Raw genomic sequence first — 15,153 nt, 5'->3', positions numbered from 1 at the left:
CACGGGCATGTGCCACTGCACCCAGCTAAATGTTTCTTGAATACGGCTCTTCCTTTGGATTTTAAAATTAACCTCAAGAAGAGCTTCTAACTTTGATGTGGCATTTTACTCCTTCCTCTGCGAAACCAGCACCATACAGCAGCATGGGCTGATGCACATAGAGCAGCGTCACTTTTTGCTCTGATAAAAATCAATCCACTCTATGTTTTTACCATAAGGAAATGACAAATGTTTGAGAAGAGAGAGGTTTAATGAGATTTAAACATTACACAGTGTAGACATGTATCAAATCATATGAAAGTACCTCCATGAATATGTACAATTTTTATGTTTCTGTGCATCAATTAGAAGTCTAAAAAATTTTTTTTTAAATGAAGCTGCTGGGATGGGGAGGGGAAGTACCATTTTATTTTTAAATGGTCTTTTCCTGTTTTAGAGCAGGCTGCCATTTCTGGCCATATGTGGAAGCAGAATAGGGGAAATCCTTCATCTCCTGCATCTGGGAAATGAGAACTCTGTGGACTGTTCAAACCCCTGGGAAGTATTGCCCCACCTCCAACTTCAAAAAGATGGGGTCTCCATTCTCAGTAGCTGGATTCTGGTACCTGCGTCCACACCAGTGTTTAATGTAGCATGGCCCAGCCTAAGTGACAGGCAGGGCTCCTGCAGGAGCGAGGTGCCTCCTGTCCTCTGGGACTCCATGCTCTTTGCCCTGAAGCAGGAGGGCATCCAAAGTCCACTGGGAAGTGTAGGCCTCCCAACATCTGGGTGGTGCTTGGTTAGGCCCCAGGTCATGTCTGGCAGGGTGATTTGAAAGCTGCTAGAATTTCAGAGCGAGCTCTTCTGTGAACGGGGACCTGGGTGGATGCGTTTAGATCAGTTGGTGCATTGTGAGACATGGGATTTAAAATGCTTGTTTTACCTGGAGGCTGTAAGAAAGGAAAACGTAAGTTTCTTCTTTACCATCATCATGTTGTTAGGAGGGGTGCTTTATGAAAACCACCCCTGGGTGACCACCGTGATGCCAATGGGCAGATGGAATTGTGTATAGGCACAGACTCAGGTGTGAGGTGTGGACATGTCACCAAGCTCCACGTCCTCCTGCTCCGCTGCCTCAGTGTCTCTCTCCACACACACACATCATCGATATTCATATTTTTTAACACATGCATGTGTGCACGTATACTTATACATGACATGTAGGTATATGTGTGAATTCGTGAGTGTATAAATGCCTGTGAACTGAAATATGTATGTATCTGTGTGAATGCCAGCGTATTTAGGGCTTCTGAGCCTCGGAGCTTTTGAAATTTTGGATTTATAAGTCTTGAGCAAGGTTGTCCTCAGCATTATTGAATTTTTAGTAGCATCCTAGGTCCCTACCCAATAGGTGCTATTAGTGTGCGCGCACACACACACACATACACACACACACACCAGTGAGAACAGGAAAATAAATGCTACCAGGAATTTGCAGAAGTCAGGCAGAGAGAAATTGCCTAGCATTGAGAGCCATGGCTTACTGCCACACACACACACACACACATATATGTGTGCACGACCTCCTCACACTCTGTTCCAGGCCTGGTCATTGTTTCATGGCAGTTTATCTAGTGAATGTACTGATAAAAAATTCACCCAGAATTCAAATTCACTGTTGCAAACAAATATTTTAATGAAATGCACAAAAAACTGAGTATGGAGTATTGGGCATGGCCTGTTGTTATAGGAAGGGAAGGTAGCTTTGATGTTGACAGGTCAGGTGGTGCCACGTGGCAGCTGTGTGGCCCTGGACAAGCAATTAGACCTTTCTGAGCCTTGGTTTTCTAAGGCATGAAATGAAAGGAAATTCATTTTTTTAAAAAGAAGTGGCGAAACAGGCAGAGAGTTGCAAAGAGGCGGCTCCAGTCAGTCTGGGAGAAGCCTTTCCAGTGCGTGGACACAGGGAGAGTGGCTGCGACATCACGGGCCTCCTCGGGACCTGTTTCCTGAGGCCCCTGGTGCTCCTAGGAGGGCCAGCTCCTGCCATTTTCTTCGAAGCCTAGCTGAGCATGCAAGGCCTTGACACCCACCGCCCGTGAAGGAGTGGGAGACCCTACAGGTGGACACAGGGAAGCTTCACCCTTGAATCCCACCCCTGGTGGAGTTCCTGGACAAAGGGAACCTCCACCTGCCTCCTCAGTCCCATGTGCACCCGAGAGAGGACGCTCTGGTCTGCGGTCTGCTTGGACATCCCGAGGTCTCCCGGGTTGGCTGGCAGCGAGCTGAGCAGAGCCCGGGTCGGGAGGTCTGCAGCTGCCCACATGCAGTCTTTCAGGTGAACACCAGCACATCCTGATTTGCATCCGGGTGCCTTGGGGCAGCCAGCTGGACCAGGTTTCTGATGGAGACTTTGGATGGTTTTTGATGGAGTCACGTGAGTGACTGACATGGTTGGACTGAATAGTTGTCTGTAGAACCAGCCAAACAGCTCAGCCAAATAGCAGGCTATTGATTCAGACCTGATGGTCTTGGCTGAACGTGACCAGGCCAGTGGCGTGGTTGTGGTGCTTGGGTCTGTTTCCAAGGGTGCTGCTCTGTGTTCTGGTCCTGCATACAGGGCCATGTCTGCCCCACCAGCTGCATCTCCATCTTCTTCCTCTTTTAGTCTTCCTGCTCAGTTTTTAGTAGTTTGCAGTTTTCAGATGTCAAACCCAGAGATTTTTTTAAAATATAAATAAGTAATATAATAATGTACCCTCTATATTATTTTTGCCATTAACTTAAAATGCTAGAGAGGCCAATACGAAATACATTTGAATGTTTTCATTCAAACTGTAACGCAGCCAGTCTTAAATCAGAAAGGGAGGGTTCAGTAAACATTTATTGATCTCTTACTGTGTGCCAGCAACTCTTCCAAGGGCTTGGTATGAACTGAGCCCAGTTAGCCTCCCAACAAGCCCAGGAGCTATCGGTCAATATTATTCTCATCACTGTGTACGTGAAGAAATTGAGGTGAGAATGTTCTCACAGGCTGTGGCTGAGCCCAAGGCCACCCCAGGAAGTGGACCCCACATTCTATTCTCAAAAATTATATTGTGCTCTTGGTTTCCACGTGAGCACAACCGTTCATTTCTTATGGACTCAGGAGACCCATTAAATCTCTGAAGTTACATACAAAACTCTGCATCTAATACACTTTTTTTTTTCTGCAGAGAATGTCCATAGCATTTAAATCAATATCTCAAAGTAGTCTTTGTGTTCTCAACAAGATTTAAAATAATCATTATGTAGTAAACATTTTTTCTGTTTTAGGTCATTCTTTCTGCTCAAATTTAAATAGTGATATTGTCATCGGGGGGCATGTTCAGAGAAAAAATAGGAAGTAAATAAAAATATTTATGATAATGTATCTTTCATCTCTTTTTCACAATCTGTTGTAGGAAAATGAAAACCCACCAACAAAGACAGAAAGCCGGCTCTGTAGGAACTGCTCTTTGGTCTCTGAGATATACCCTGATCCTGGATGTTGCTGGCCCCACAGCAACTTTTTCAAACCCTCAGGATGCTTCCCCAGGGGCCTGATGGCCCTTCTTCCAGCCACTTCAGCAGATCTTTGTCATTTCTTGTCATCTTGAGATCAAGTTTGGCCATCCCCTTTGCAAAATCATATTCAATTATCTTAAGTGGGACTGTATTTTTGGCCCGTTTCCATGCCGTCAGAGCCAGCCGTCACTTGCGGACACAGTGCTCCTGGTGAACAGAACTCTAATTAGGGCACAAGGGGGTTTGCCTAGGGCTCCCACCAACGCTACCAGGCAAACCTGCAGATTGTGGCTTGCCACCTGTGGGTCTCACCCAGTGCCCACCCGTTTCCCTGAATTGATGTGCAAAGCTCAGAGGTGTTAAATCAACACAGGAGATGGGGACAGCAGGTCATGTCTGTCTCCATCCAGTGCTCAGCCCCACTTTGATCACCATGGTGGTAGATGCCCCTCTCCTGTGGGAAAACTCCACACCCTGTGAAGCTAGCCAGTGACTGACCACGTGGTGTGGAAAGTGGCCAAGCGGGGGCTCATGCCTCCCTGGCCACTGGCACGTACTCATCATTGACAGGCCACTTTTGTGGTATAGGAATGTACCAGATTTCCCAATTTTTTTGAGAGAGAGTCAGAGAATCTGGATTTTAGATGTTTCCTCATTAAAATTTTGAATTCTGATTTAATTTTAAAACCTACTTGAGCCAAAAGAAACAGATCTGTGGAGTCAGTCTTGTCTTTGGGTCATCCATTTGTGACCAGTAGGGAGCATTATGATTGGCAAAACATGATTTCAGAGAGAGAAAGGGAGACAGAGAGAGAAAGGGAGACAGAGAGAGAGAGAGAGAGAGAGAGAGAGAGAGAGAGAGAGAAGGAGGAGGAGGAGGAGGAGGAGGAGGAGGAGGAGGAGGAGGAGGAGGAGGAGGAAGGAAGAGAGGATAGGAGAGGGGAGGCGAGGGGAGGGGAGGAGAGGGCAGGGGAGGGACCCAATGTTATAACTCTTCAATCTTATAACTCTGTCGATCTGTTGGGCAGCTAAATCAAGACCTAAGCTACCTGAGAAGTTTGTTGTTTGTCTGTTGAAGGATACGCAGGACTAAAGTAAAGTAGTTTTTTTTTTTTCTTTCCATATTTTTGTTTGTATATTTGTTTGTTATTTTGTAAAACCTCAAGTTGTCTGTTCCGCTTGTCCACCTTCCACACTGGTTTAGACAATACTTCATACGCCCATACGACTCCACAGTTTATCACCAACCACATTCATTTCAGATTATCTAATTGAATCCCTGCAGCCTTGGAAATAGGAACTCCATCCTGCCAGCCCACAACAACTTGAAACAACCCAACAAACACGATTAGTTCATCCCTGGGGGGGGAGGTGGAATATATAGATTGCAATCTAAATATATGTTTTGTTTTTGTTTTTTACTATAAGCGTGGCATAAATTATCACCCAGCTTAGGTGAAGGACCAATTCTACAAGTGTTGAGTATGTTTTTGCTTCCGCTCAAAGCAAATATTTTAAGATCTCTTCCAGGATTCGGTTTGATACTTAAGCTGGTGCATGTTCTGCTCGGGTTTGCTGAAGCCAAGACCAATTTAGAACCAGGGATGCTGGGACTGCTCTTGAATTCCAGCAGCAGTTGGTAGCATCCCTGAGCTTCTCCAGAGCTACCTCCCTAATCCAATCCAATCCAACCATGGGGCCTGCACGTCCCCAGCGGCCCCCTCCCGTCTCCTGTGCCTGGCTCTGCTCCCTGGTGTCGGCCACAGCAAAGCAGCATGGAGATTGCTCTAAAATAACAGCCAGAACGTTTCACCAGCATCGAACCGCAACTTGCCTTGCTGATCACCTGCTCTGGCTTACCTGGTCCTGCTCGCCCTTTGACTTCGTCTCCCCCTTGTGACTGTGCCCACAGCTGTGTCTCACGTCGTTTCCACAAGCACACCAAGTTTGCCCCCATCCTGGGGCCCTCGCTCTTCCTTCATTTCTTGTCTGCATTGTGATCACCTCCTTCCCTGCACTCAGGCTGAATGCAGTGGCCCCTGCCCTGTCCTCTCTGGTCAGACAGGACCCTTTGGACTTGGGAGCTTTGCTGTACCGACTGCTACGTGCTCAGCACCAAGGACAGTGCCTAGGGTCTGCCATAGGTGCTTATTAAACATGGGGCCAATGGCTGGCTGGCTGGCTGGCCAGGGTGCGCGAGGCTTGGAGACTCTAGGTGAGACTGGTACTCCACTTCTGCCATCCAGTAAGTGCAGGAGTGACATGGTCTCCCTAAACCTCACATGCCCCGTTTTACAATAGGAACAAGAAGGATGCCTTTCTTACTATATGCATCTTCTCTTGTTGTGACGCAGCGATCACAAAACTCTAATTGGCAGGCAGTGGTAGGCATTTATCTGGCTCATGTGCAGGAGTGTGAGGCGGCTTTGGCTTAGGCTGGCCTCGGTCGTGTGTCTGCTGCATGGGTTCCAAGGCAAGGAGGCTGAGCTTGGGAGGGGGCTCCACTGCGTGCTTCTCATGTCCTCCTGGGAGTGGGAGGCTAGGCCAGGGAAGTTACAATGCTGGTGGGCAAGCTCCAGAGGACATCCGATTGTGCACGCACTGACCACAACACACCAGCTACCAGCTACCAGCTAGCATTCCCCAGGGAAAGCAAAGCACTCAGGTGCACCCACAGCCAAGGGTAGGGACACAGGGACACACTGACCATGGAGTGGGGAAGGAGTAAGAGCTTCTGTACAAGCTTCTGCCACACCCTGTTAACTGCATAGTGTAGCAAGTGTCATTATGTCCCTGCTGCAGGACAGGTGCTTGGTAAGTGTCAGCCCAACATTGTAACATTGCGTTCCATAAAATCAAATGCATACCACCTTCAATAATGCATGAACCAAATACTATGTTATGAACAACTAAAAACTCACAGGTTCTACTTAAATAAAGGCACATTCTGACCTAGGAATCGTGTGGTTTTATTGAAGGCATTCATGGCTTTTTCTCATCATGAGCCCCTTCATTCAGTTGAAATGGAACATGGAGAGTGTGGCCTCTTTAAGCTCAGGTCTGTTCCATGATGAACCCCTGGGCAGGACTATCTAGGTGTTGTATGAGGTGGTTCCCAGGCCCTGACTTGGAGCAGCCTGAATGGAGGCAGGTGCAGTGGACAGCTGCGGCCCTGGGTCTCGGGCCTTGGTTCCTTCACCTCCCGCTGGGGTTAATTCTGCCCCATGCCGGGTCCTGGGCAGGTTGCAACACACGAACACCTGTGTAGGTGTGAGCTGCTCCCAGTTCCTCCTCTGCCCACTCCCCTCCTGCACGGTCCTTTTCTTTTCTTAAAGGACAGGGTTCTCCGCTGTCTCAGGATAAGGCTCTCTGTGGACAGCAGAACACAGTTGATCAGAACTGTCTAGCACCTTGCATGCCTTCCCAGCCCCTTGGGGTCATAGCATCTGGATGGGCAGGGATGTTGGTGGTAATGCTCACTCCATAGCTGGCTGGGTCAGGAGCAGCCTTCCTGAATATCAGCCATCAAGAGGGCCTTGCCTGCCATCCAGCCAACCTTCCTTCCAGAGCTCACCTGCTTCTCACCCCCTCACTATAAGAGCAATAATAGATTATCTAGAAAAATTCAGATAGTGCAGACAAGCACAAAGAAAATTAGGATCATTTGTCATTCATCATTTAGAGATATTGTTGAATTAGCATTATGGTTAATGTATTTTTTTCTATATATCTAGATGTAGATGTTTCAGGGAAAATGCTATTTATAACAATTGACTTTGTGAGCAACGGTTCAGTTATCAGCTATTTATAATCCATATGTATCATCTACCTGGGTGCAAGAGGCAAGCACTGCTCTGTATGACCCATGCTATCCTGGCAGGGGAGGGTTGGCTCCGTGTCCTGGTGCTGCATGGAGAGCCCTTTGTTCTGGAATCCTGAGTGGGTTTGATTTCGGGGGACTGTGAGTGGGAGACAGGGAGGGACTGCCCGGCTGTACATATGGAGGAGGAAAAGACAGAGTCTCAGGGCAGGACAGAGGGCAGAGGGACAAGCGAGGTGGGGGGAGGGGAACCAGCTGCAGGGACTACACACTGGGCTTGGTGGCATGAGGGCCCTGTGGCCACAGGCCTGCAGGGCGGGGCTGCCCTCTGCAGGGGTGGATTTGTGTCCCTTCCTTTCCCCTGGCCTCCTTGCTTTCTTTTGGGTGGTCTCTGCACATGGTACAGTGGGCAGACACTAGGTATGACAGGAGGGGCTGGAGGGCAGAGGAGGCAAGAAGAACAAGAGCCGCCTGGGATCTGTGGACCTGGAGAGGGCTCTGGACTCCCACAGGCCACAGAAATGGGAACTCTGCGCCGATGTCGCTTAGCTCCCCGCGGAGAAAGGATCTTTCCAACTGACCTCCGAGTCAGACTCTCTTCATATGGTGTATCACAGTCTATGTGCTCTGTAGTTTTTAAGATAGCTATGTATTGGGAAAAAGCTGCTTTTTTGTAAGTTTTCTTTCTTTTAAAATATAGAACTGGAAAAAAGTATTAAGTCACAAAGAGTAAACTATCAAATCAGAAGCACGTGCACACAGAGATAACACTTTTTTTTGAAACTTAGCTCCAATTTCTAAGCTTTTTCTTGTGTCACCTCTGGTTTTCACCATGAAGAACCTACAGGACTGGGTCACCTGGCTGTCTACCTGCAGCCCACCCAGAACTGTGGAATCAGATCCTGCAGGTGGCAGCGCTTGGGCAGGGGCCGCGCGAATGTCTAAGCCATTTGCTACACATTGTTAAATTGTCTCTTCAGAAAGGTTAGACCAATTTACACTCTCAACAGTAGTGTTTAAGAGCCTCTTTCCCTAAATCCCTTTTAATCACAAAGATTAGCATTATAAAACCCTTCCCTTTTTGAAGGAAAATGTACAAGTTATTTATTTATATTTATTTAATAACAAAGTTGCCCCCTTTTGTCCCCGTAGGTTTTGAACTGATTGTGTTTCTCATGGGAAAATCCTCTTCCTGCCTTTCCTGTCTTTTAACATTTTTTTTTTCCAAGAGATGTGTTTTCATTTTTTATTTTTCAAATTCTAACATGGTATTCCTGAGGGGCAGGCGAACAGGGCTTTGCTCTGTAGACGTTTGCAGATGAGCTACTGTTGGGCACACCCCTGTGGAGAGCGTGGCGTGTGGCATTTGCAGCTCACTGGTGGCCGTGGGGGGTGACAGAGATCCAACCTTCTGCAGCCCTGGTGGTGACATAGAGCATCTTCCTCTTCAGGAACCTCCCGTGTTAGCAGCGCTGTGTCCTCAGCTGCTGTCTGCTACATTGTGAGACTTACATGTTCCTCTTAAGGAGCTTTCCATCCTCTGTCCAGGAAAGTGTCCCTGCTGCAAGCCAGTGCTGAGACACCACACTCCTGGCCCTGATGGCATGGACGCAGCAAGTAGGGGACTATGCTTCACCATCAGGCTCTTGGGGAACAGCAGACTATTTCTCAGATGGTTCCAGGGGCCCAAGGCATTATATGCTTTTTTACCTGGGAGGGTCACTTCCAGTGTGACCCTTTAAGAGTCAGCCTTCCTGGGCTTGTCCAGGCTCTCCTTCCTGCAGGGAACCCAGAACATGGTGTCATTTGATGATACCTAGTGGATTAATTATTTTAATGGGCAGATAGAAATTATCTATTCATATGCACAACATGATATTTTGAAATATACATGCATTCCAGAATGGCTAAATCAAGCTAATTATAGGCATAACCTCACATCCTTACTTTTTGGGGTGAAAACACTTCGAATTTATTCTCTTGTATTTTGTGAGAGCACAAAGTATTATTAACTGTAATCACCCCATTTGTACTTATTCCTCTTATCCAATGGAAATTTTATGTACATCAACCAAAATCTCCCCAACTCCCATTCTTTTCCCAGTTCCTGGTCAAAACCATTCTGCTGTCCATTTCTGTGGCTCTAATTGTTTTTCAAGATTTTATATGGAAGTGAAATCATGAGACACTTGTGGCTCTGTGCCTGGCTTACTTCACTTAATATAATGTCCTCCTGGTTCACCCATGTCACAATTGACATGGTTCCCTCATTTTCAGGACTGACTAGTATTCCACAGCACATGCCTAGCACATTGTGTTAATCCATCCATCCACTGATGGATGCATGGGTTGATTCCACATTTTGGCTAGTGTGGAGAATGCCGCTACGAGCTGGGGCAGCAGATTTCAATTCAACACTCTGATCTCATTTCCTTCAGATATAGACTCAGAAGCGAGATTGCCAGAGTTTATGGTGGTTCCCTTTTTGGAGGAAGCTCTATGTGGTTTTCCATAGTGGCTGTACTGATTTGCATTCCAGTTAGCAGGGCAGCACTGAGTGACTCTTAAAGAAGCTTTTGGAGGAAAATGCAAACCTTCCTAAGATTTGGGTGGCGAGGCAGAAAGCAGAGGATAGATGTTGTGTTCCAGGCTATTGCAAACCCAGCTACTGGATCTGGAATTTATAACAGGAGGAGAAGGATTCATTTTTTAGCTCAGGGTAGCAGGTTGTGACCAGATATGAGAACTTCAATTTCTTCTAAAACAATTAAAGAAGGAAGAAGCTTTGGGATGGGGGTTGTGTGTTTCTGTTTGTTTGTTTCCAATAGTTCCATTTATTCTTTCATTGAGAATTTTTATTCCAAGTTTCAGCTGGAGGTAAGCGGAAGTGCCTGATCAGCAATCTGGAAAATGCATCTCCTCCCCACACGGGGTTTGCTGCTGCACGCACAGGTGGTGGGTTTGGCCAGAGCAGAGGTCTCAAGCGGACAGTGCCTCAGGCCTTTGAACTTGGTTGTCCTTCTGCTCTTCACATTTCAGTTCTCCACCCTGAACCATCAGGAAATTTTACATAGACATTCAGATTTCTGGCTTCTCAAAACCTGGAAGCTCTGGAAAGCTGGGCCACCCTTCAACAGGACGGCAGTGAGCTGGGTCTGGGCAGCCATGAATCACTTCTGGGTGGCCTGCGAACCCAGGTACCTACTTCCTCTCTGATGTGGCCAGCTCTTCCTGGAGATGTTTTTTCCATTCAAATCCTTTCTCTAATTCGAGTCCCACAGAAGACCCCAGAGATCGTTGGGCTGTGATTACTTCCATTGTGGAGGGCAGGAAGGACTTGTGTGGTAAAGTAGGAGTTGGAAGTGTCAGCTCTGGGATTTGAACCGGGGCCCTGATTTCAGCCCAGCGGTTCCCGCACTCCTCCAACTGCCCTCCCGTGTCTGGGGGAGCTATAATCCTATGGCGTCCTCAAGTGTGTATGCGTGAATACACTCATTTTGTGAATTTTGCAAAGAAGCATGCAAGCATCTTACAGGGTGCTCAGCATGGCCAAGCCTCTCATACAGTCCCGAGGGTAAATAAGATGTCCTTTCCCTTCTTGGCTTGCCAGTTTGCTTTCCTGTCATTGCTTCCTAAACACGACCTCTCTGGACTCGGCAAACATATCGAGGGCACCCGGCTTGCGTGGCGGTGCTCTGCTCAGTGACGTCTCTTCTCCACCTCTGTTTCTGTGGAAGAAGCCAGGTCCAGGCCCAGGGCCAACGAGAGCACGGCTCTCCTGGCTTGGCTAGTCACGGGTGCGCTCTGGGGGCGACGTGGGCAGAACCTTCAGTCAAGGACAGTGGTGGGGAGCAGGCTCTGATTTCTGGTTTGTTCTTCTGGTCTAAGCAGTTTGCATGGTGCTCTTTGGCTTAACCACTCACCCCCTCTTTGTTGTTCTTGGGACAAGGTCTCAGTCCCAGAAGAGCCCCAAGATCAGACCTCTGCTGACCTCAGTGGCGTTGACCGTCCCCGTTGCTTCCCTCTGGCCATCTGCAAGATCCTCGGCACACACCCGGCTCTGGGTCCCCGGCACCTTCTCCGTCTGAATGCTCTCACCTGCAGCTTGCTCTGCCTGGCCAGTTCCCATTCCCCCATCTGACCCGAGCTTTGCCACCCTCTCTGCCTGACTGGCCCCTTGGCAGCTTAGACGCCCCTTCTCCATCAACACGTGGTTACCTGTGCCCACCTGCGGGGGCTCTTGTGACTTATCACCCTGTTCCCCGGTGGTTGCACGATTCAGGGGCAGAGATTTTGACTCGTGTCCCTGACCATGAGCCCAGAGTCCGCTGCAAATGAGAGTGCTTCAGAAACGCGTATGGAGGGATGCGGTGTGTAGCGTGTTCGGGACCTGAGAGTCTGGAGGCTCTCTGTTTGGGAACCTTGTCAGGAAAGGGAGATTTCAGATCTGAGATGGCCAGCGAAGGGGTGCTTTCCAAAGGCAGGACGGATGTGGCAGGGGTGGAAGCCACGGGGCCTCCAGCGTTTTTAGCGCTACTATCCCTCGGGCTGCTGGGTCCAGCAAGCCCGCGGCTTCCGGGAGTCATTTCAGCCCTCGCATCAACCGTCGCCCACCCCGTTGGCAGTGCAGAGGTGACAGGGAAAGAGTCTATACAGCCTGGCTGAAGTTACCCAGTTTATTGCTGCGGGAACAAGCACCCCAAAGGGTGGGCTGCCAGAACAGGAGGGTCGGCTGTTCCATAAGGGCACTCTTGACTTGATGACCTTTCCTGCTTCCTGGGCGATGGGTCCAGCAGGAAGATCCACCCTGGGCATCCCTAGGTGAGCTGAGTCTCCTGGATCATCCATCACGTTTCTGTCATTGCTCAAGCCAGAGGCTCCATGGCCACGGTGTCACCAGCCTTCCCAAACCTCTGGGGCCTCTGAGACCCAGAGAGTCCAGTCCAGCTCCAAAAACACACACCCACTGCAGTGGCCCTCTTCCTGTTTGCCTGAGTGCCGGCATGTCACTGTGGTTTAGATGGCCTCCAGGGGTACAGAGCTCTGCCCTGCTTCTTAAAAAGATCCCTGCTGCTGCCCATCCAGCGTCTAACAGCCCCGAGAGCCGTCGGAAGGCAAGGGAGGAAGGATCCGCGGCCTGTGCTGCCCCGCCGTTCCCTCAAACTAGCTGGAGGCCGAGAGTCCCTGCAGCAGCGCTGTCCACTCCTGACGGCTGCCGGGTGCCGTGTTTCACCCAGGCCGAGTGAGAGGGCAGGGCTGACGTCCAGGACGAGCCATCTGGGCCTGAAATCGGTGAACGTCCCTCAACAAAGAGCGTGGTCAATAGCGATCGCACAATCTCTCTCTAGGCTTTTCGAATTTCAACCCAGACACTCCGCGGCTCAGCCTGTAATAAGACGACGTTCTCTCTAGTTTCTATAGTTTCATTGGCTTTGCGGCCTGGGTGTGCACCATGCTGGAACATTAAGGCCTCGGTGTTTTTAATCTTGTATTTATAGTGCTAATGATATTAGCTATCATTTCACCAAATGTCTCCAATGTCCTCCATTTCTGATGCTCCAGCAGTGCTGGAAAACAGAGCTGGTTGCTTTCTAGAAAATGAAGCCGGGGTGGAGATGTGACTGGTGGCGTTCAAGCAGTCAAAGCCTGAATCTTGATCTGGACTGAGGATCGTCTGGCTTTTTCCGAGCTTTTAAATGGTGTCCATCTGGGCCACGTCCATGCAATCACACTGCTCTGGAGGACTTGCATACCAAATGTGGTCTCCAGCATGTTCCCTGGGGGGTCAAGCCTGGTGGCACCGTACCAGTGGTAGGGGATTGGTTTTATGTGTTTTGCCATATCCTTATAGAGCAATGGCTATTTAGCATTTAATCATTCTCTTTAAACATAACCATCTAATAGAAATGTAATGCAAGTCACATGTGTGAATTAAAATGTTCCAGTAGTCAAATTTGAAAAGGAAAAGGAAATGGATGAGATTATTTTAATAATCTATGTCATTTGACACGGTATATCAATAGACTATCATTTCAATGTGTAATCGGTTTAAAAATATTACTGATAGATTTTTTCCATTTTTGGATGAAGTCTTCCAAATTCAAGGTGCGTTTTCACACCGAATGTGTGTCCCGTGTGGAGCGGCCCCACGTGATTTGCCACTACCTTATTGGCTCCCATTAGTCTAGAAGAAATACAATAAGATCATAAAGCGCTCACTTCGGGGTAGTGCATTATGTGTGTTGGTGTTCGTTTAATGTCTTCTTTTGTCTTATCTGCATTTTCCAAATTTCCATAATGAATACATACTGCCTTTGCAATTTGAAATTAAAATAAACTATTAAAGACATTGTTCATTTTTAATAGGGAGTGGTGAGATTCTAAAATACACTGTTAAAAATAAATACATGACATGTAAATCTGCGACCTATTTTCCATGGGGGAGAGAAGCTGGGACTGGTAGGAGGTGGGCTATCCTCTCCCTCGGGCCTTGCCTTCCCACTCCGTGACCGCTTCCCCCACTCCTGGCCTTTGGAGCCAGGGAGGGGAGGAGAGGGGAGCCTGGACCCGCAGTCAGGACGCAGGCCTCTGGTGAAGCCACCTTGCCTGCTGGGAGCTGAGGTCCCACCTCAGATGCATCCTCTGTCTTTGGGAGAGACAGGAGCAGTTGTTATGGGGAAAACTTCCCCTGTTGGTCTCAATCTTTCATGCCATTATTTGTCTCCCTTCACCAAGGAGCTTTTTAAAGACTTTCTCCCCCTAACCACCATCTCCCTGCCATTAAATTTTAATGCCACGGATATACTGTTTGTCTGTTTATATAGGGTGGCCCTCTGGAGGGCCACAAACCATTGTAATATGTAAGATATTTTTTACCCTTTCCCAATCAAGAATTGATTGTCACCCCCTGAGGGACCATGTCATTCCCTCCCCCACTGAGGACTGCTTGTGACTTCTGCTTAACCTAGCATCTGGGCCAGGGTCTCTGGGGTTCAGAAACTGGCCTCCACAGATCTTTGCTTTTGCAGATCCCTTGCACATCCGAGTCCCCCGGAGCAGCTCACGCCACCTGACAGCCAGGCTCTCTCCCCGTGGGAGCATCCTTTCTGCGGGCCTTGTGGTGAGCAAGATCGTCCAGCCAGCCTGGTCCTGCCCGTGTTCTGCTCCCTTCTCATCGTCCTGGGACCTGATTCTCCTGGAGAACAGGGTGCGAGCTGGAATTTTGTTCCTGGGTTTCTCTGGAGCTGGGCTTTGCACGCCCTCAGCCCTCAGTAGACAGTTGTGGAACTGAATGAAATTGCCTTCGGAAAACCCTTTCCAGTCCAACTGTTTCTCTATCAGGAAATCTCATTAAGACTTAATCGCTCACATCTCGCCATCCAGGGGTCATGCTGCAACTGAGAGCGCTGTCCCCGGCCAACAGGAAAAGAGAGCATCCTTCACGTCCTCAGAACCCACACCCTTCCTGAGAATGTCCTGCAGCACACAGGTCACCACCTAGCTTAAAATTACACGGCCTCGACATGAGACTTGCTGTCCCTCTCCCTCCCCTTTAATTTCACAAGTCCCTGTATTGAAAATGGGTTGATTAGAAACTGCATCGCAGCCACAGGGAGCGTGTGTGTCTGACAGCCACGCCCCCCAGTTCCCAGGACCTGACCCATCGCTTTGTGACCCAGAAGCCTCTGGGTCCCACCTGGGCCCTCCCTGTCCATCTTGTCCAGCCACACCTCCCCGCCAGCCCCTCTCAGGCACTGCTCCTTTCCAGAGGGAGGTCTTACTCCAGAGTCCCGCCTGAACTCACCCTC

At 48.8% G+C, this 15,153-nt stretch overlaps 1 protein-coding gene across 17 annotated transcripts in view; it reads left to right on the top strand.

Annotated features, from left to right (window-relative positions):
- Positions 1 to 15,153, top strand: part of Rbfox1 (RNA binding fox-1 homolog 1) — a 1,331,252-nt gene that overhangs the window by 944,185 nt on the left and 371,914 nt on the right. The gene's annotated exons all lie outside the window — the stretch shown is intronic.

The sequence above is a fragment of the Sciurus carolinensis genome, chromosome 18 (assembly GCF_902686445.1).
Source record: "Sciurus carolinensis chromosome 18, mSciCar1.2, whole genome shotgun sequence".
In the NCBI taxonomy this organism is placed as follows: Eukaryota; Metazoa; Chordata; class Mammalia; order Rodentia; family Sciuridae; genus Sciurus; species Sciurus carolinensis.
The sequence above is the reverse complement of the archived record's forward strand: the minus strand, read 5'-3'. Positions and strand labels throughout refer to the sequence as shown.